Source organism: Rhea americana, unplaced genomic scaffold (genome assembly GCF_003343005.1).
Source record: "Rhea americana isolate MKP2758 unplaced genomic scaffold, rheAme1 scaffold_298, whole genome shotgun sequence".
NCBI lineage: Eukaryota > Metazoa > Chordata > Aves > Rheiformes > Rheidae > Rhea > Rhea americana.
In genome coordinates, this window is record NW_028186421.1 from 464,802 (window position 1) to 486,832 (window position 22,031).

The 22,031-nt window shown below is 39.4% G+C and overlaps 1 protein-coding gene across 1 annotated transcript in view; it reads left to right on the top strand.

The window, feature by feature from the left end:
* The window catches only part of ST8SIA6 (ST8 alpha-N-acetyl-neuraminide alpha-2,8-sialyltransferase 6), a 39,866-nt gene extending 34,415 nt beyond the window's left edge, over positions 1 to 5,451 (top strand). The window contains exon 9 of the mRNA XM_085309424.1: positions 3,935 to 5,451. The gene's annotated coding sequence lies outside the window, so the exon portion shown is untranslated. The remainder of the gene's footprint in view (positions 1 to 3,934) is intronic.
* Positions 5,452 to 22,031: the final 16,580 nt, after the last annotated feature.

The following is a 22,031-nucleotide window of genomic DNA, read 5'->3' on the forward strand; positions in this document are numbered from 1 at the left end:
CTCTCCCAATCTGTGTTTGGTTTGGTATCAGTTCCCATGAAACAGCTGCTTCTGTGAACTGTTTTATTTAAGGTGATCACAGATTGTGATCTACAAGAGAAAGTGCCTAATCCTGGCACAGCTGTAGCTTTTCCAGGTGTATATAGAGGCCAAAGTAAGGATTCAGATTGCCCTGTGAAGGAGTAACTTGTATATGTAGCCTTGTTCCCTCTCATTAGCAAAGGATAAGGTTAGAACAGCTCACTCTTGCAGCATGGGACTTCACAACGGCTTGCAGACAGCAATGAGGAAGCTGCTGTACACTGCAGCAGATTTTGCTGTGGACTTTACCCTGAGGCATCCTTGAATCTGGACAAATACAGAATGAAGTGTCATTCCCTCTCCCTCGTCCTTTCACACTCTCCCATCTCCCTTGTAGCTCTACCTTCTGTGTGTTGCCTCAATGTAGTGCAGTCTGGCTCCTGACCTTGAGCCAACTCACTCGGTACAGATCCCAGATGACTTTGAAAGGATTGGTTTGCATATTTTCCAGCCTGACTTGCCTTGTTGGCAAAATAAGACCTGTTTGTATAGGTAGTTATTCATCGTCTAAGGTAACTCAGAAATTCCCAGTTCAGAATACTGTCTTCAGATTTGCCTTCCAGAACTCTGTGTTTCCAGGGGGTGCAAATTAATGTAACAAGAAGTGAATTGTATCATACTACTACTCTTGTATAATGCTTGAATTGGACTGATGCAATTCTGTATTTCTCAAGTTAAATATATAAAAATAGCATCAGCTTGCTCAAGCCCAAAATTTTGAGTTCAAAAGCTAAGAAGGATTTTTCTTCTAGTTAGGTTATGAAGTGAATTTGAAAATAGCCTTTGATGGTATTAGAAAACATGCTGTCAAAGATACATTTCATAGTTGATTCATAATCAGAAACTGCAAATTTATAAACTATAAGATTGCTAATGGCAAGAAGGTACAATTTATTCAGTTTCAGGGTTTTTTTAAGAAATAGAAAAGGAAACTCCTTGCAAGTATTATTAGAGTAATAGAAGGCAAGACTGGAAGAGACTTAGAGGCCGTTTAGTGAATCCATTCCCCTAGTCTATGGCAGGAAATGACATAGAAGGAGGTGTATGTGTATATCGTTTCATGTGGCTGACTTAGGCTTTTTTTTGCCTGTAAAAGATTGTAGCACATTGGAAAGGTTAAGAAATACATAATGCATTTCTTACTAGTAACTTAGATGCTAAGCTGTTTGCATCCTGCAGTTTCCCTTGTATTTATTCTTCCTGTAATATTAATCCCTGGAGCTGTACTGTGTAATTTTTATTGTAGTAACTACACTAGCTAAGAAAATGAAAGACAATCATTTATGAATTTTTTATCCAGAAAGAAGCAGATAGAAGCCAAAAAAATGTTTAAGCATCTGTATGGGTTAATTAAATGCTGTCCATGCTTGGCAGACCGAAAATCACTTCTGCGGCCAAATTTGCAGAATAAGCTGTAAAGAAAAAACAAGTAGAAAGAGAACTTGTGCTGCCCTAACACTTTTTTCCTCACCATGTTAATCACTTATTTTTAAGAAATTAGCACTTTAAAAACAAAGAAATGAAATGCTTTCAATGTGAGCTACCATTCTACTACTATTATTAACTATTAAAGATAATTGGAATTCTATCATAGATATATTTCAGCGAAGATGACCTTTTCTAAAAATTTAATAATCTCATTTTTCTTTTTAGTTTCTCATTTCTAGTTTTCTCTCTGCTCCCCTCTCTCCTGTTATGTGGGTAGTTGAGAAAAATTCCTTATACCACCGGGTGCCCACAAAAGTCTCAGGCAAATCTTTCTTCACGCATCACTGGCACATCTAAATAAGATGTGAATGGAGCTGATCTGCTGCAAGCACCTGTCTGCTGCAGGCAGGTAACAGGCACTGGACCACCACAGGGAGAACATCCCTGCCTCCCAATGAATCATTTTGGCAGTGTTGCTGATAAACTCCATCCATGCCGTTGAAGAGGTGACCTTTGCTCAGAAGTGGGCAAGGTCAGAAGTGGGAGTCCCACAGAACTGGTTCTGCACAGTGTAAGAAACCTATCTATCTGCCTTAATATCCACTCATGCACTGTTATGGTTGTGCTCAACAGAGACGCACGTCTCTCAAAGTAGATGTTTACCTGTCACAAAGTGTGAGAAAATGAGACATCAGCAAAATCTTGAAATATAGTAAATATAGTAATGATCTATAGTAATGTTTGTATTAAATTGTAGAATCATTTCTGCGATGGTCCTGCAGCTGAAGGAAGTCTTGTTTGCTCATTGGTTTAACCTGATAAGCCTGAAAGTCATGTCATTAGCTTCAAGTAAACAGAGGCTCAAGGAGGAGAAGTGGCCTGATTCTTATTTAAAAATAGATGGAAAAAAATAATTACAAAAATTGTCAGATGATAAATTAATCAGTCTGGCAAAAATCTGGTTGTCCTGAAGACTGGTTGAAATGCAAATATTGTCTGCCAAGAAAGTAACAGGTTTTATGCCTGCTAGAAGGAGACAGCAGGGAAGATGAGGATGCATTGCTTTGGCATCCAGCACAGCAGCCCAAAGCAGCTGCTCGGAGAAGGGAGCAGACAGAAACAAAACTGAGATTGTCTAAGGTGGAGGCAGAGAGTATTGCTCAGTCATCAGAGTGCAAAGCACTGAAGGAGGAGAAGTTGAGAAGAGAGATGCTGGTAGTTAGTGAGTAGGAATTGCTGAACCTTAGGCTGAGTGCAAGTGTATGCTACCTGGAGAGTGAAAACTGGATCTGAGCTTTTAAACTCCAACCGTGTGGACGAAAGGCATCTATGTCTGACAGAAGAGAAGCAGTGCAGCCCTCCAGCCAAGGTGGAGCTAGCTGGGAGGCACTGTGTGGAGCAGGTGGCTGGCTATTTACTTGCTCAGGAATTACTGTCAGAGAGAATCGTGTTGTTGCAAACTCTGTTAGTGTATGCACATTTTTTTTTATGTTGAAAATTGCTGGTAAAGCAAGTAAGTTATTTATAGCAATAGGGTACTTACATGAGCTTAAATTCTCCTAGAATTCTCTTATACTTGTGGCATCCAACAGCCAAGTTTCAGTCTATTCTTGGCTTGGACCAATAGTATCCAGCCTGAAATTATTAGATGTATCCAAAGCTGAAAAATAGGTCTTCTGCTTACACATGCAGTATAGCTCTTAAGCAAACACTTCTCTTTGCTCATGTGTTCAGCCACTGAACTATGTTTTGGTGTTAAGAATAGTGTTAAAGACAAAACAAGTGGATATAAGTTGCACAGAAAAATGGATATTAAATTTTAAATCAAATGAAAAATATTTACAGTTTTAGGGGGCTGTTTCTTAATTTTTTTTCCCAAGAAGAAATTAGCCAGCTGAAGAAATAGAAGCATTTCACTCCCTAAATCTTTTAAAACATGATTATTATAATCTAATATAAWAGATTAGATTAGATTATATAGTCCACTATATAGACTGTATAGTATATTATACTATAATATATAGTATAATATATTTATATTCAGATTCGCAGTGGATGTGTTCATCCAGATGCTGGTTAGACCCAGCCTTGTTTAGCTTAGGAAAACTGAAGAGGATGGTGCAGGTGGGGTAAGTATGAGCATTTGTGGGGTATTCAAATGAAGGAGTCTTCCCTTACAAAGAACGGATACTCGAGCTAGATCAGTCACCAGCAATCCTGCCCACCCTGGAGAATTTTGTGTGCCTATAATACTGTGTAAGAAATGTCACAGACAGACTGCAATCTGAAATAAGGCTAAAAAAGCAGATGCAGATGCTGAGATGCGTACGCAGAGGACTCAGCTACTGTTTTATTTCAAATATAACAAGTAGTTTTCCTAATATGCAAGAAATATCAGTAACATGTTTTATTGTTTTAATTACAGGGTGATGATCCTAAGGACAGAATTTGTGTACATCTCAGCAGTCTGGTGTTGGATTTGATCTGATGTGATTTTGTGAGCATTAAACTGCATTATTACAATAGAGGAATATTTTACATTTGGGAAGAAAATGAAATGATTTTTGACATAGTGATTGCTACATTTCTGAATTTTGACATTGATTTTTTAATGCAAAATAACATATATTTGGGAAATTTTGAAACTCCTGACTATTGGTTTAATCATAGCAAAGCACAATCTCAGGATGGTGGCAATATGTGACATTAATCATGTTTTGTGTCTTAAATTATAATCATTACATTATTTTGACATAAGATCTCTATTTTTGTTAATACCTGTAATACAGGCAATAGTCACTTATGTGGTAGCTGTGTAAACTGGCAGTGAACATTTTCAATTAAGAACTTGATTGTATAAACATTAAGGTTTGCCTACATGAGAAAGGTGATGAAAAGAGCTATAGAGGAGTAATTAATTCAAAGCTAAATCATTTTTAATTTGTCTTAGGGTGCATAGATGAACAAATTCCCCAGGTTAGTGATAGTGAAATAGTTTATGTGCTTTAAGTTTATGGCCAATAGATAATGGGTCATATGGGATTTAATGGGATCACTCATGTGAATGATGTTAATTTTGTGAAYGAGTGCTTGAAGGACCAAGGTTTATTTTTAAACCCCTCTTACTGCTTGTATTCCTATCTAAGGTCCGGCTGAACTCCAGAKGAGAACAATAAGCTAGTGCTTATTGTGCTGCAGTTCCCAGAGTCCCAGTAGGGCATGACTTTGCACACATCCCTCCCATCCCAGATCCGTATCTCAACCTGGACCAGGTATAAGCTGGACCAGGCACTAGATAAATGAACTGTCATCCCTATAATTTTTTCTGCTTCTCACCTGACAAAACACCTATCAATATGTGACTACAGATAAGGAAACCGCATTAAGCATTATTAGAAGAGAGTTCCTTTTATAATCAGCTCAACTCCTCTCCTGTATGAGGACATATGACAAAAGAACCTATGATCACTGAAATTCTGTGCAATTCTAGTGTTTAAAGTTTCCATATTGTCCTAGAATACCTGTGGAGCAACATACTGGAACAAAAGACAATGAAATATCAGCCTCAGTGGAAATAATCACATTAACATTTATGGCAGATAGGACAAGCAGTTTTTCCTCTAACTATGGCTGCATGTATATTATTGCACATATGTTTTACTGCAGAACACCCTTCAAAATTATAATAAGCAGTTTCTGTTATAAAAAGAATTTCAGTGTTTTTTTTTGAGGGTGTTGAATGATCAGTTCAAAAATAGACTGTCCTTTTTATCCTTCTTGTATAGTCAGATAAAATATAAGGTATTTTGCTTACCAAAAAGTCATTTTACCACTGTAGCACTAAATTTCCATTCAACTGAAATTTAAAGAGCATTCAATATTCCTGTCATTGAGGATAGCTTGTTGAAAAAAAAATCCTAATTAAATGAATTGGACTTTATAAAATAGATTTTTAAACTGATACTTTGTAAGAGCATTTCTATATTTGAAATATTTGTAATATTTGAAAGTTTATCCTATAGCAGTTTTATAGTCATATAAATAATCCTAAAAATACTACAGTCAGTCATTATGGTTCTGGGTCTGTTACTTGAGACACATTCAGCATTTTGATCCATTTCCAAGATAATATCAGAATCCAATACTACTACTGCTAATACCCAAGAAAAACAGTCCATAAATCCCGGAATTATGCATTAGCAATAAAGTCAATTTGTTGCAAAATAAGATTTAAAAAAAAATATTTGATGTTTTGGATGATTGGACGCTATCACTAAGAGAACATGGGCCTCTCAGCATCGATAGGGCTTTTAATAGAAACAAAGACCTCATTGTTGAGTCCAGAGGTACATCTGCCTTATCAGCTGGTAACTGAGAGAGGTGAGCTCAAGGGTTTGGTTTGCCATGATCTGTTATGCTTCCAACACCACATGCCCATGTTTGTCTTCACCAGCAGCGAAGCTTGTGCCAGTTCCTGGCCCAGGCAAGGGGTGGTGCTTATGTGCAGGGCTGGCTGCTGGAAGACCTTGCACCCATGCTGCCAGGGGAGTGGTGAGGATGATGGCCTGCAGCACGATGTCATGTCAGCCCTGGTTCCACCAGGAGGGAGAGGATGTTGTACATGTGAGTGCCTACTGCCACATGCCAATTATAAATCAAAGACAAATTGCACCAGGAAGAGCCCCTGCTGCACAATAAGTCACTTATGTAGACTGTCTCTGAGTGTTTGTAGGTGGAAGGTGCGTGAAGTGATGTACTTGTCCCTCGGGTGATGCAAACTTAGAATCCTGGGTTGAGGAGAAGCACCTCATGCTTCATCCAGACTAAGACACAACTGTGTTCAGATAGGACTATAACTCATTCCATCTTTAGACTAATATAGTGCAATGAGATAGTTGTGACTGTGTAGGATTTCTTCCTTCTCATTGTTTTCTTAAGCGATTGGCACATCATTACCTCAGTAGGCTTATGACATAAAGATCTCCATAAATATTTTCCATTCCTTCCCCCAGCCATTTATTTTCTTCTGTCTTGGCTAGCTCCACCTTCTCAAGCTCGGGTACATGATTTTCATTTTTAGTGCCACACAATTTTCACTTCATTTATATGTGAACAGTTTGGGAAGTAAAGGCTGATGATTTGCCCACTACAAGGTAAATTAATCTGTCCAGGAAGTTTCCAGTTGCCTTCCTGACTCAGTCAAATTGGAATTGTTTTCATGTTGTCCCTTGAAGGTAAGTCCCAGAGACCTGAACTGTCTCTATAATACTCGTTTAAGTGGTGCTCGACAGTGCTCCTAGGCACTGGCGTGTGCTTGTCTATGTTGTTAAACTATTAGGAGGCTTCTGGCAGGCATTGGACCCATGCCCCCTCCCCCTCCCCCCCCCTCAAGAGAGTTTGGGATTAACCTCTCCAGGCACCATTCCCATTAAGCAGTTTTGAAGTCAAAACTACCATTCTGTTTTGGAGGCAAGGAGGGGTTTGCTAACATAGATGAATTAGCTGGCCTGAGTCCCTGAGAATATTTTTTTCACATTTAATTTATTAGTGTAGACTTTGTGTTAGTTAAGAGGTCCATTTTACTTGAGATTTTCTGATTGATACTTGTCACAGAACAGCATACATTATTCCTATATGGTGTAAGAAGAACCAGTCACAGTTTTATTTTGGGTTAGTAGTACAGATACTGTAATTGCAACTGGACTGTTAAATTAGACCCTAGACCAATCTTTTTAGAGCCTCAGACTCTTCCTGTGCTTTGCATAGCAGTAGAAACAGTGCCCAACATGTCAAGACTACTCAGCCATGTAGCCAGAATACCGCATGCTGCACAAACACATACCATGCAGACTGTTGCCTTTGGACTAGATACATGGTTTGCCTCCGGTTAATTTGCCTCTCCAATTATCTATCTCCAATAAATTCATAGATATTTTAGAGACTGAGAAGATCTTGCATTGTGTTTAGAACAATCACAAGTGTTTTGCTTGTACTTGGAGGTCATGCAAAGGGTATTGTTCATTGCTCAGATTAGATTTGATGAACTATTCAGCATTTGTACAGTGATAGAACTTGGTCTTGTGTAAGTAGCAGATGCAGAAAGGAGCAAATGAAATTCACTTGCAGTAGATAACAACTTTTTTGCAAAGGGAATTGATAGTTAGCACCTTATTGCATTATCTCAGTGAGTAAACATGTAGTGTGCACCATGTCACACCATGAAGAGCTGAAGTTACTGCATGTCTGGACTGTTTCTGTGCAGTTACGTTGTTTATAACAAACATATATTAGTATCAAGAAAGTTTATTGGAATATGTTTTAGAGAGATTTGGCTGAAAAGAAGAAACCTCTTCTAGTTTCCTAGATAATAAGGGGCCTTAACTAAAAGAGTTTGATATGTCAGTCACAAATGAGAGCAAATGGAAAGCTCTGTGACATGAACAGACACTCTGACTTTTTAAGGCTGTGATAAAGCTCTCCATGATTAATGTGGAGCACAGGACAGACAAGAAAGGCAGGGATAAATTGTTAACCTTTCCTACCCTTTCCTACRAATACTTTTAATTCCTCATAGTATAAAAATATACTCTCTTAGACTTTATGTTAAAAACCAGTTTTTAATGTAGCTTTCTCAGTTCATGCTCCAGCCATGGAGTTATGTGATGTCAGTTGTATCCACTTCACTTTGCAGGAGTGCGGATCTTGTACTTGGTTTTATTATAATTACTGATGCTGTGTGCTTGGTGACTTGTTCTTGTTAATTTGTGCTGGGCTGGGCATGATAATAGCATTTCTATGTGACAGGGTACAGTGCTGAATTACAGTCACTGTGGAGAAGTGTATTTTCTTGGATAGCTGAATAAATTATTTCTGGTTTATTTTACATCTCTGCCAGGTTAATGACGAATAAATGAATTTTGTACCAGGGCCTTGAAATGTTTGTAATGCTTTTGCAAGACCAAGCCAAGTGCTTTTTTGATTAAGTATTCTTGACCAAAGGTTAGGAAGAGCTTTTCAGTTCCCCTTACTTAATGTGAAGAATAATCATTTTTAGGGTTTGTGGGCCTCCAGTGCTGTCATGCAGGATGGAGTGGATGCTGAGATTAAACAGTTTTCTAAAGATAGAAGCACTGACAATGTGCTAGTAGTTCCACTGTACCTTTGCAGAGGCTGACAGTGTCCTTGCAGATGACTGGTTCACCGCACAGTTAGATTAAAGCCTTCTTGTCTGCTTTTATTCCTTTTTCTCCTCTGAATCTTTAATGTTGCATTTTCCTTTAGGATCCACTGCTGTCCAGAGTTGGCTACTTCTGCTCCCAGTGTGGGGCATTATGTAGTTCTGTTTAGTGTCTGTTAGTGATTTTGTGTGACTATGAATCAAACACTGCCATGCTTGCGGTGTAGCAAAGCACACTGAAAATTGATGGCAGCATGGTGGGATGCTCACATTATCTGAGATGCTTAACTTGGGATGCAGCTTCACAGTGAGTTAAGCTGTAAGGGCTGGTCACACAGTATAGTACTGTTCTTGCCCTCCACCCCTTCTTCTGTGCCTTCTGTGGCCCTTGTCCGATCGCACCCTGATCCATTTGGGCGCACGGGCACACACAGCAGCAAACTAATATGGCGGCAAAATGAGGGAGTTGGCCTGTGCCAACAGAGCCTGGGGAATTTCAAAGTCACAGCAGAGGAGAGGCTGAGACCATGGCAGTGTAGGGACACAGCAGGAACCCTTTGCTGTCAGGTGGCTGTTGAGCAGGCTCAGCCGTCCCCTGAAGCCTCAACTCATGCCAGGAAGGTAACATTACTGGGGCCTCCATGGGCAATGAGGTGACAGGTTCCCAGGAGCATGGTTCTCAGCATGGGAGCTGTTTTTGCGCTGATGTGCAGGAGCCCATCTCTCCAAAGTAGTGACAGAAGGTGCTTAAGCACACTAGGTTCCTGCACTACTTGATTGTTGATCCCCTTTCTCTCTTTTCCCTTAAAGTCATTTGAACAAGATGTCCACCATCATCAGATTCAGAAATGACAACCATAAATAAAGACTTCGACTGGAAATACTCATTCACTGATAGTAAACTTGCATAAACTTGCAAGTTATTCAGCATGCCTATGCTTTCAGTCTCTGCTAATCCCAGAATCCTAAACAAAATCTGCAGAGAACAGAGCTGCACAAACTCTGGCGGTTTTGAGACCAGTTAATCTCATTTTGATTCTCTGTCCATCATACACTAGTGATATGATCTAGGTGGCCTAGCACCTTCTTTGGGCTTCCCAAACTAATAGAAAAAAATAACTGTTGTTACATGTTATTTGATTTTATTGATGCAAATAATTGGATCTGTTGATTGGTCTGAGTTAATTAATCACTTAAACCTTGACTCTTCAAGAACCCTTGGTGGAACTATGGCAATCTAGGTTTAAAAAACATATTTGACTTGGAGATCTTTCTCTGTTCTATCACTTATTCTGATGTGAAAAGTATGTGGAGTAAGAACCTTGATGCCTGTTCAGTAGTGCTTCCAGGGACTTCTCAGGTCTGTAAGGTGTGTTCACAAGTGTGTGTAAGAATAAGCCTAGGGAATATTCTGTAGGGTGCTTTATTCAGAAACAGTTTTATTTTCAAACATTTGATAGCCACTTGCTGAATACTGTAATATTCTGAAGCAGTAGATTTCTTACATGTGAGTTTGTTAGTTAAATATATTAGCTTGAAACATCCGGGTGATCCTCCATCTTCCAGTACTTCAGCTTCAACTGGTCTCTTTTGTCTACAGAGCTTCTAGCCAAGAGTGTCAACAAAGGGATGTATATTTATCATATAAAACCTGGCTCTCTTGATTTCAAATATTTAATTTTAGGTAGGACAGTCATCCTTCCCTTAACTTCTCTACAGAGCAGAATAAGTCAGGAAATTTATATTCATTAAACTTTGTTTCAGATTTAGTGAGGTACATATTAAGTATTTCTTAATTGGCTGTAAATTATAATGATGCTCGAGTATGAAAAGATCTGCAGCATGCCCTAATACAAAGGAACTATTACTGTATTTAGTGGTCTCCTTTCATGAAGTAACATTTCAGAATTCCTTCCTATTCTGTGAATTCAGACACAGTTGAAATTAGTATGGGTTACTAGGTTACCATACATCAGCTGAGTTAGGGTACCAATCTGTCAGTATGTTCTTAATGTGTAGCAGATTCAGGGAATATGGCAAGAGTTCAAGCAAACAGATTGCGTCAGCTTGAATTTGTTATAGACCAGGGTCAGTTAATGTGTTCATACATTAACTAAACTTATTACTGTGATGCATGATCATTTACGAAGCTGGTATCACTCTGTGTGTGAGCAGAAGCTGCCTTTCAGTGGCAAGTGATGGCAAATTCTGGCTTTACGGATGAACATAGTCCAGCTGTGCTTCTTTATTGCAAGTACCAGAACTACAAGAACTACTTTTTAATCCTGAGGTTAAATACCAGAAGGAATAATATCCTCCCATTGCTATCAAATAAACAGTCAAATCTGTCGTTTGTATTAAGTACTGATGTAGCTTTGGAAATACATGTATGCCAYGTAAGTGTTTGTTGCCACACAATAGTATCATTTTGTCTTTTCTTTTTTCATCCGTTTTTTCTCCAGTTAGGGAGAAAGCTCAGAAAACTGAATAATGGAAGTATTTAATGATTTAATACCATTAATTCATGGTATCCTGGCAAGAGGATAATCAGAATGAATAATGCTAATGACTGTGACAGGATATTCTCTTCTAAGACAAGATTACTAGTTTTAAATTCTTAATTATTCACTTTAGTCTCTGATAAGAAGAGATTCTTCACAGCAAGTCTATAGTTCAACAGCCTGCTAGACTTCTCAACTCTTGGCTAAGCTGTCTGTTGATTCCCTAAAAAATGCCTCTTTCTACTTCTTATTATTATAATTTCTGTTAATTCTTATGTTACAGAAACATTTTAAAAATCTTATGAAATTGGAGTACAAAAGCTGAAATTTATGCACAATTTATATGCACATTTTATATAGTAGCTTCTTATGTAGCTTTTATATTAAGATTCTTACTGTTCCTTTCATTGAGTATCTAATTAAAATTATTTAAAAATATTAATTGTATTTTATTCTATCAGGGTAAGCTGAGAGGAAAGTTACATAATGTCACCTTAAAAAAAAAAAACAAGTGATACAACCCAAAGTCTAATTTTAAGGATATCTTAATGACTTCTAGAAGGAAATTTTCACCAGGCATTTGAACACTTCCTTCTTAGATTTACCTCTCTAAGGCAGTTCTAAGCAGCCACCTCTGTTTCTGTTTTAGCTCATGAAACACAAGGAGATAGATAGGTAAATAGAGAGGTTCCTGACACGGCATATCCGAAGTGCATGTTTTTTTCATTTCAGAGATTGTTCCATGTGTCAGAATGTGATTTCAAAAAGTTTCCACAATAGCTTTTGTCCAGAGGGTTCATTGTCTCTTAAAATCTGTATTATTTGCATTCATTTCTGTTCTGTCCTTTTTGATACAAATGTCCAAGCAGAGCTTAATCATCCTTGGAACTGGTAGAGTTGTATTCCACCCGCACCAACCTCTGTCTGAAGCTGCTAGCATAGGCTCTGCAACTGTTACTTACAAAAAAGGTTCTCTTAAATTCTGTCAGCACTGAACCTGTTTATGTTTTCAGATATAGACTTGATATTCTCTGTTTTCACATGATTAGGATGTGTGCAGTGTAGCATAGAAGTGTCTTTTTGCAGGAATTAGGAGGAGGCATGGGATGCCCCTCAACAGTGTGTGTGCTTTTATTATAGAAAATTAATATAACATTGTGTCAGTGAGTCATCTGTTAGCTGATTTAATTTATACTTTGTTTTCATGTTTTTAAGTGCCTAATGATTTTTTGTCAAGGAGGCAATGGTTTCACAGTTATAAGGCATACTTAGAATTCTGCACTTGCTACCTGTTCTGTAATAGAATATTTTTGCAATTTCTGTTTGGAAATAAAGACTTATTAGACATAGTTGTGAACTTTTTTCTTTTTGAATTTCTGAAATATAACAATTAAAAATATACCTTTTGAGGTATAGCAATGCAAAATATGCATTAGATTGAATCATCTACAGCAGTGTTATCAACTATTYGTATATATATGGACACTTCATTAAAAATGTATGAGGAAAAAACAAGTTGGGTATTTTTTATGATGGTGTATTTATAAATATGTATTCCTTAAATAAGGCCTTCATATCATTTACCATCTTTTCCATTTGGGTGTGGCAACACAGCTAACTGTCTTTTTTTGTTATTTCTAATGACTTGGAATAATTTTGTTTCTTATTTCAGCATACAGATTAAAGAAAAGCAAGCAAGAAAAGGAACAAAACAATCATCAAACAAAAATTGTTATAGTTTTTCTTTAAATACAGCTATGAAGTTTGAAAAAAGTCTCTGACAGTAACTAACATTTTGAAAACAGTTAGTAACTGAAAATGTGAAAAACATTGGGTATGAAAGTTTTTCACACATGATACTGACCATGACTACGTGTAGTAGACATACCTAGTAGACCTTTAGGCATGTTTTAGTGGCTTGCTTGCTTGTTTTTTCTTACTGTAGATTTTGGTTGTATTATACACATACACACAGATACCTGACATAGATTGATTTTGAATAGACAAGTTTCAGAGAAAACATTTTGGCTCAGTGGATTTACCTTTTACTTTTGGGCAAGAGAAGACCATATAGTTTCCGTGCTATTTACCATGTCTTCTCCAAAGAGAAGCTGATTGTCTCATCAAACCAAGTCAAATATGTACATGCAGTTGTTTGTTAGTTCTGTGTGGACTATTATCCTTTAGGGCCCTCTAGGGCCTGAACTCAATTGCCAAATTTTATTGCAGTCAAAACAGAGGACTAGGAGGGAAAGGTTTTACTTGATCTCATAGACCACCAAATGCCTTCTACCCAAAGACGAAGGTAGGGGTGACTGTGACTACTTTCCTTCCCATAATGTGTCAGTGTTTCATAGATGATCAAAACCAAAGGGTTTATTTTGCTATGCAAACATATGGAATTGCGTATGTGAGTAATACAGACACAAATATGTCCTCATGACCTGTGTTGTTTCTAAAGCAGAAATGCATTTGTGCCGTGAAAGGAGTGTACTTTAGGATAAGCTTTGCCAGCTCAAATATTTAGCTGATGAGAYATCCTTTAACATGAGATATTTGACACAAAATTATGAGGTGTCAGACACTAGTTTGGCAATAGAGAACCATGAGGGGCATGCTATTAGCTGCACTGGTGTCAGATCAGTGCCAAATATTTGGAAATAAGAATGGCAACTGCTCAGCTATGTAGACTTGTCTTTGAAAACAGTCAGTTACTGTGAATGAAAACTGATGGACTGTTAACTTGGGCTGTGGAGGACAAGAGATATCTTAGTCTCCTCAGAAACAATTTAAATTCTCTGAGCAAGTTTCCCTACAGACTTTTCTATATCCTTGGAATCTATAAAACTACTTTTCTGACTTAAAGAGGTTTCTGCCCTTGCTCCTTGTTCAAATTCACCTTCAGCTAAACAGCATCCTTCTGTTTGCTATTGCTTGGACTTCAGTTGGAAAGAAGACCCCTGCCTGGTGATTAAGAGAGTGCAAGTGATAGGGCTGCTTGGTCTGCCTGCAAACTAAGTGAGAGCTGTCCCAGACAAAACATTGCCTCTTTCTCATCCCCTGCTGAGCAGGGGAGCAGTCTGAAACAAGTTGGCAGGGCAAGAGGAGAAAGGGAGGGAAATGGCTATACCTCTGCTTTCATCTCTCAGTCACAGTGCCTCCAGATCACAGCAAGCAGCCACTGGACACTCTGACTGTGAGACATCTGCCAGGGAGAAGGCACTTCTGTTAGCAAAGCACTTGCTCACTGGGCTTAGGAGAATTTATGAAGAATTTTTGCTGGGAGTTGCAAGATTGGCCAAGACTAGCTTAGGTTTTTCTCCTTCCCCAAAATATTGTTAGGCAGGAAGTGACATGTGAAGTTGTTGCAGTAAAAGAGCGCTTAGCAGTCCATTAGGTTAGGCATAGGACAAGAATGGACGAAGTCTAGTTCTCAAGCTGAAAGCTACGGCAATGGGCTGGTGGAATTTAGGTCATGGCTACCTCACAGCCAGCAACTGGGAAAATACGCATATAGGCTGAAGAGGACACCGAGCATTTCAAAAAGAGAGCTGAGATGGTTGTGTTTTTCTCGAGGATCCCAGTATGCCTATGCTCTGGTATCCAAGTAGGTCTGTTTCTTGAGATGCACGTGAATCTGTATTTTTTTGAGGTGTAAACTATGGCTTGCCTCTTCCATCCTGTATCAAATGTCTGTGTCATCCTTAATCTGTGGCCAGAGTTAATTAATAGTGAAGAAGAGTGTTAAGGTCTCACTCAGAGCCTGCACAGACTGATAGATGGAACTTTCTGGTTAATGGAGATACCATAATGAAAGCATTAGCTCATAAGTATATAAATGTGGCTGAAACTCTTTTATCATGTGAGTGAAAGTAGAGAGAGCCCAGCAAGGACTGAATTTAAGCAGCTGTCTGTTTTCTGCAGCACAGGGAAGCAAAGATGGATTAGTCCAGAAGCTTACATCCTGCCACTGTCACTGGAGGAAGAAATGCTGGATGAGCTGGGAAAAAGATAGAAGCATTAAAAGTGGAATAACTTTCATCATCTAAATTACTTTATCAGGTATTCTGAGAAACTTTAAGGGCAAAGATAATCTGACTGAATTCTAAAAGCTGCTTGCAAGAGCATTAGCTGTTTTCATTTAGCTTTTAAGCTCCTTTATAAAAAATATAGTTGCTCTTGTACTRTGTGTTGAGTTTCATCTGAGTAAAAAGCTCAGTACTGGTTCCTCTGTTTGAACTCCATCTCTAAAACTGATATTTCACCCTGAACAATATACATTACAGAAACACTGCTGTGAGCCTAGACATGAACATGTGAGTGGACTGCAGTCCAGTGCTGTCTCTCCAGTCAAACAGAGCCTTGGCACAGCTTCAGCAGCAGGGCTGTTACAGACTTCTAAGACTGTTTACAGAGAGGTAAAATTATCTGAGATCAGAATCATCAGTAGTGGAGGAAGGAACTGAACTGGGTGATGTGCTGCCTTGGTGAGTGACCTAAAACTGCAGCATGCTATGAAAGAGGACCATTCTTTCTTACTCTAGCTGGATTTTAAATGAGTCAGTTCCAGTTTTCCAAAATACAGATTTGTTAGATTCTCAGTAAAAGGTTCAAAGCTGGTTCCAGAGAATTTAAAAATGTTCCCTAAGGCACTGGATTAGGAGTATAAGAGACAAGATTTAAGATAGTCTGAGTATACTTTTTATGATACGTAGTGGAGAAATATTACAATGGAACCTCAATGGAGGGGTGGGATTATTCATACGAAGTGGTACAGGAAGAGATCTGAAATGGAAGATTAAGGTAATCTGGCATTGAACACACTGTAATGTGCTAAATTGTTCATCAAATACTGGTGTAAAATAACTTCCTTTAGAAAAGCTAGAAAATTTGAATTACTGGATGGGCTAGAATGGGAGGCCCATCAAGCAGCTCTGAAACTACTGGCTGGACTTGGGCACATCACTTTTTGCTGTAAAGCTGAGTTAGGCAGTGGAAGGAAAAGCCTGGGGAAGTCTCAGTGGAAGTCTCTGGGGTGATGATTTGTAAGCTAAACTCCATGTTCCATAGTGACAGGCTGCTACTTCATGGTCAGAGTAAGTACTTCATATTATGAATGTCTACATCATAAACACCTACACTTATTAGATAAGTTTCATCATTCCTATCCTACACAGAATGTTTTTTGATGGTGCCTTAATCATAGAACTCTGAACTCTGTTGGCCATATTCACTATGCTATAATATGGATAATAATTTCCAGGATGAAATCTCTTTTTCTGAATATATTTAACATCTTTCATAAGAGTCTAAAATAGAAACTCTAAGAACATTAACTTAGAGCACTTTTCAAGTTCATCTTACTTGCAGTCCATTAGAGTGAAGTGACAACTGAGTTGTGACATGAAGTAATTACACTGATTGTGTTGTATATGCTCTGCATGAGCTAAATGATTTGCTGAGGATATTAATTTCAAAAGCCAGACAGCAAGAGATCAGCTGAGATGAAAGATCACCGCAAAGTGACTTCAGGCCAGGGAAAAAAAGAGAACAGGGGGATGTGTCCCAGAGCAGGAGTTCAGTGCTGTGCAGTCTAGCATTGAGCTGCAGTCGAACCATTTTGACCCTAAAGGTGGTCTTGATATGACTACATACAAATGTTGAAATCAAACTCATCACCATAGGTTCCCTTTATAGTCTATGGAAAGAAATGGAGCATAATTCATGTGACCTATTTTAAGCATCTACTGTAGGATGAGATGAATCATACCCTAGAYTCCAGTCTTTATAAAAAGAGAGCTTAGGGTGACTGGCTTGGSTATAACCTCTATAGTCACATGTTCCGTCCTGAGGTCCAAAGTGTTAGTGAAGTGCAGATACTGATACAAGTCCAGACTGAGCTGTAATCTACCCTATTTATAGGAAGTAGTAACGATTCTATGCTAACAAGAACTTCCATGCTCAAGCTGTTCCACACAGCTTAATTTCATTGTCATTTGCCAGAGGAAGTGACAAACCACTTTGCATTGACTAAGGTGCTRGTTTGGTCAGGAAACAGTGTTTTGCCATGTCCAAAACAAAACAACATCAGAAAGCCTGTAATCACCATGGCCATCATTGAGAGTGATTCAAAGTCTACAAGGCAAAACACAAGGCAGTTCCTGAGCTGAAGCCCATGGAGCCCATGGAGCCTGAGCTGAAGCCCTCCCTGGAGCCCATGACCCAACTGTCTCTGGCTCCCTTGTGTTTTTGGCCACTGGGGCTCAACTTGTCCCAACATGGGAGACTGGCCAAGGGCATCTGCTCTCTGAAATGCCAACTGAGTTAGGTTAACTGAGCCTTCTTCAGCAGTCAGAGGACAGAAACAGGCCCTTCATCCATCAGGTTGCTAACATGTCTGTGCTGACAGCAAAGAGCAAGCTTGAAAAAGAGCTGAAATAGCGGAAAGGATTGCCTTTCTCACTGATTAACGTGACGTTCTTGCACGGCACCACTACCTGTATTGATAGTCCAGCCTCTCGGCAGCATGGGCTCCTCGAACCTCTGCCATTCCTTCACTGCACTGAGAAACACTGCTGACCAATTTCTGGCCCTGAGAAGTCTTTTCTCTCTTTCCTTTCCAAATGAGGCAGGCCTTTGCAGTCCAAAGGAACTGATATTTTTGCAGGAGTCTTTTGTTTTTAATATCCATGCAGTAAAAGCAATGAGCAGTCTCTTGAACTGTCTCTGGCCATGCACTTAGTCCTCTGTTATTCCCTCTTCAAAATGGGGAAGACAGCACTTGATCCTCTCCCAATGGTGTTATGAGAGTAAACACACTACAACCTGAAATCTGTTTATGTTCTCTGTGATAGAGACTGTGGAGGAACTGCTGCAGATGAACAGCTTTTCCTCTCTAAAAATCCCAGTTTGTCTCTTACTGCTGTGGTCATTTCACACTTGATCTGTGTTTTGGTTGGACTGTGACATAAACCATCCATACACAGTTTACATGTATAGTGCCATTATTATGAAACTTGAACTGAAAAAAAAGGGAAAATAAATCAAAAGAACAAGGAGAAAAATTAATATTTTTGATCAGCCTTTCTCCTGTACTTCTTTACTATTTAATTTAAACCAGAGTTGGTCTTTTTTCCTCCTGCAGTAATCATCCAACTCCAAGAAGTGAAAATATACTTGCAAAACTAATAAATGAGAATCTGTTTTCAAAGATATTTATTTATGCGCTGGCACTTCAGGGCGTTTAGAGGGTAATCTCAAACTGTGAGCACTGCACAGTGTAAATTTAGAAGCGATTTTTCTAAATGTCAAGCATTTATTACATGAAAAAAACATTTGGAGTGTGGAGCAGGTCCCCAGTGATATATGATGCATTTGGGGAAGGACTTCTTGGATGAACAGAAATAATATTTGAGAGATGAAAAGCAAATCCTCTATTTGAAATTGATTTGTGTACATGGAAAGGAAAGGAAATTAAACAAAGGTAGAAGGCCAACCAAGTGCTTTGCTTTGTCTCAGTTATAAACCTAATATAAGATAGCGGTTTTCTGAGCTTTTTATATCCAAGCTTATACTAGTCTTTTCTAGGATGTATGGCACATCTACCTCCTCTGCTCAGACTACTAGTATTTCTTTCTCACCCCCTTAATGGCTCTAGTGGACTCAGGTCAGACTGCAAGCTAATAAATCCCGAAGAATTTATTCATGGAGGCTTTTATCCACATAATATCTTACCTTAGTGTTAACATATCTCGAAGTAATATCTTACCTTAATGTTAACATATCTCAAAGTACAAAGTAGCAAAGTTCAACTCTCTTAATTGGAGGGTGATAATATGGAAAATAAAGGATAGCTCTGTTGTGAGAAACCTGTGATGCCTGTTGTTTTGCTTAGAAGTACCAGCCACCTTGGAAGCTGGGACTGCAGCAATGTGACAGCCATCATGAGCAAAGAATGGACAGAAAAAATCTAGGATATCTTAAATCATGAAACTGTTGATGAGATGCCTGCCCACTGGGTGCTGTAGGATATTGAATTTACCTGGAGCTGCTGCCTCACCATGATGCACAGGACTCTCGGGTGTGTTGTAGAGGTCCTGTCTCAGGAGAAGAATACTTCTGGGAGGCATCCCTTGCCTCTCCCTATGCCATAGCTGGCTGCCATGTTATCCACCATGTGTCCTCTAAGTACAGCCCATATGACCACTCTCTATTGTCTCTTACACTTTTGGAGAGAGTCTTGTGCCAAGCCTTGATACCTCTAGAGCTTCTTCCAAAAGTGATGCAAAAGATTTGGATGGTGTTATGGCCTACAGAGAGAGTCCTGCATCCCCAGCTAAACAAGTTGAGGAAAGGATGCTGGGTGTAAATCCTGTCCTCAACCACAGAGTGGACCATGAAAAACACTATCATGAGTTCTCCTAAATATTTCTTGCTAGCTGGGCATACCATGGGCAGTAACACGGTGCTGCTGTCAGAACCAGCTGTACATGTAGCTGTCAGGCTCATTAATTTGAGGTGGCACTACTCAGTGATTCATGTGAAGCCTGGCCAGAGTAAGCTCAATTTCCATCTCTTCCCTTTGTTGCTGGAAACTTTCCAGTCACTGGAGGTTAGAATGTGAGATGCAGCTGTGAAATGCAGATGTTCAGTTAGACCTTAGTTTTCCAAGGATGCACATGCCAACCTGATCCAATGTAGAGGCAGCCCTACTTCAAGCGGGGGCAGGAGCAGAAGGTCTCCTGAGGCCAGTTTCAACCTCAGTTATTCCAGGATTTATATATAAAGGTTATTATGTGGCCCTGCAGATACAGATTTTTGTACTTACATTAAGTGTTGGGAATATGGACATTTAAGCATGTGTGAGAGCATCTAGAGAGGGGCTTGAAACCCATGAAACTTACTGGGCATAGGCTGTGCCTATATAATCTATACAGTAGCAAGACTGGTGTGTTCTGTCCCCTACTTTTCCTGAGAGGGAACAATTTAGTTCAGCAAAAAACAAAGCCTGAATTCTCTGTGTCCAGGAAAAATTGTATGGTCTAGAGAAAAGAACAGGACAGAGTGCACAGAGTTCAATTTGAAAAAAAAAATGCATATAAACAAAATACATAAACATTTTTGTATGAAAACCTGAAAACTAAGGAGGCTGCACTAGAAAACTTTTCCTTAAATGAGGCTTATGACACAGAAGGCATCTGAAAGGAGGAAGAGAATCATTTCCCCCTGAAACACCAGGATACAAATCACAAGGGGTGGACAGAGTAAGTCATGCCAGTGCAGGACACTAAAAATATGCTAATAGTGGGAGACTTAAATTACTGCCACAGAGACCAGTTAAATGGTGGAGACACTAAGCTTTCCATCACAGTCCATCAGTCTTAAGTCTGTCTTGAAGCAAGCAGCAGTAGAGCCCACTCCTCTGGAGTTAATCCTTAGCAGCAATAGGCCTTGTCCAAGGTACAAATGATGGAAAAGTCACTACCAGCTACTGCCTGCCCTGCCTACCTCCCTGGAGCCTCCCTCCCTGCCTGCCCCAGCTTGGGGCCATCAGTCACTGCCCTGCCACAGCCCCAGCCCCTAGACCCACACCCTGACCGTGCCTCCAGCCCATGGGCACCCGCCTGGTCTGCCCTCRGCCTGTTCCTGTCCCCGATGCTGGGGCTTCCCCGGTGCCTCACTTCTTGGGGTGAGGGGACGGACCCTGGCTGCGAGGCCTGGCCCTGCCGCTCGCCCTGGGGAGCTCCCGCTGCTGCCGGCCCCAGCTGCCACCTGCCTGCATGGCGTCCTGACGGCTGTTGGGTGACAGCAGGCGACAAGGTTGTGGATGGAGGTTACATGTTTTATTAGTCCGGCTAATATGGTTGGGAAAATAAATGGACAAGCTTTTGCCTGAAAGCTCTTTTTCATATCTGGAATTGATGCTATGAAGTTTAAAACAGTTGCCCCAAATTCAGCCAGATACATAGGAATCATGTTATCTAAAGGAAAATATGGTTAAGTACTTATGGATTAAAGGAGAAAAGTTATAAGAACATATCCTATAAAGGAAGGAGATGAGTAATTTATCGCATGTGCGGAAAGTGGAGATGTTAGCAGTGAGGAGGAGGGAACAGTTGCATGTACTGAAATTCAATAACCTACCAGGAAGGAGAAGTGTCCTGGAAATACACTTGATCAAGAAGGGAGCTTTTTTCAAATGTGGACAGCAGTTCAAAAAAAATGAACAGTTGAAGCTAAAAGAAAATGATAAGCCACAAGCAGACCTTTTAAGGTACCATTTTAAACACTGAGAAGAAATGCCTATTATCTTGCAGAAAATCCTCTTAAAAAGCAAAAATAAATAAATAAATAAAAATAAAAATGGAAGGAAAAGAGCAATATGTTGATAGAAAATGTTACACCCAAATGAGAAAAACAGAAAAGGACATAATTCTGGCAAATGAAAGTAAAGCTGCACTAAGATGAATCACATACTGGTTTGAGAAGGAATCTGCTAATAAAAAACACTTTTTCAAACACATCCAAAGTAGGAAGCCTGCCAGAAATCCAGTGCAGCTTCAGAGGAGACAACCAAGAGGCAGGAGGGTTACTCAGCGCAGATAAAACCAAAGGAAAACAGTTACATGCATATGGCTCATTAAGAATAAGGTCAGGGAGCCCCATGTGACAGATGAGGAATAATCTCAAACTGAAGAGGTTTTAGAACAAATCAATACATWGACTAGTAAGAAAAGGATGTAATGGCAACCATGAAATTCTTCTAAAGTAACTCAGCACAAAATTGCTAATTTGCTAGTTGCGATTCATTTGGTGTCAGAGGAATACTCAATGGCAAATATGAC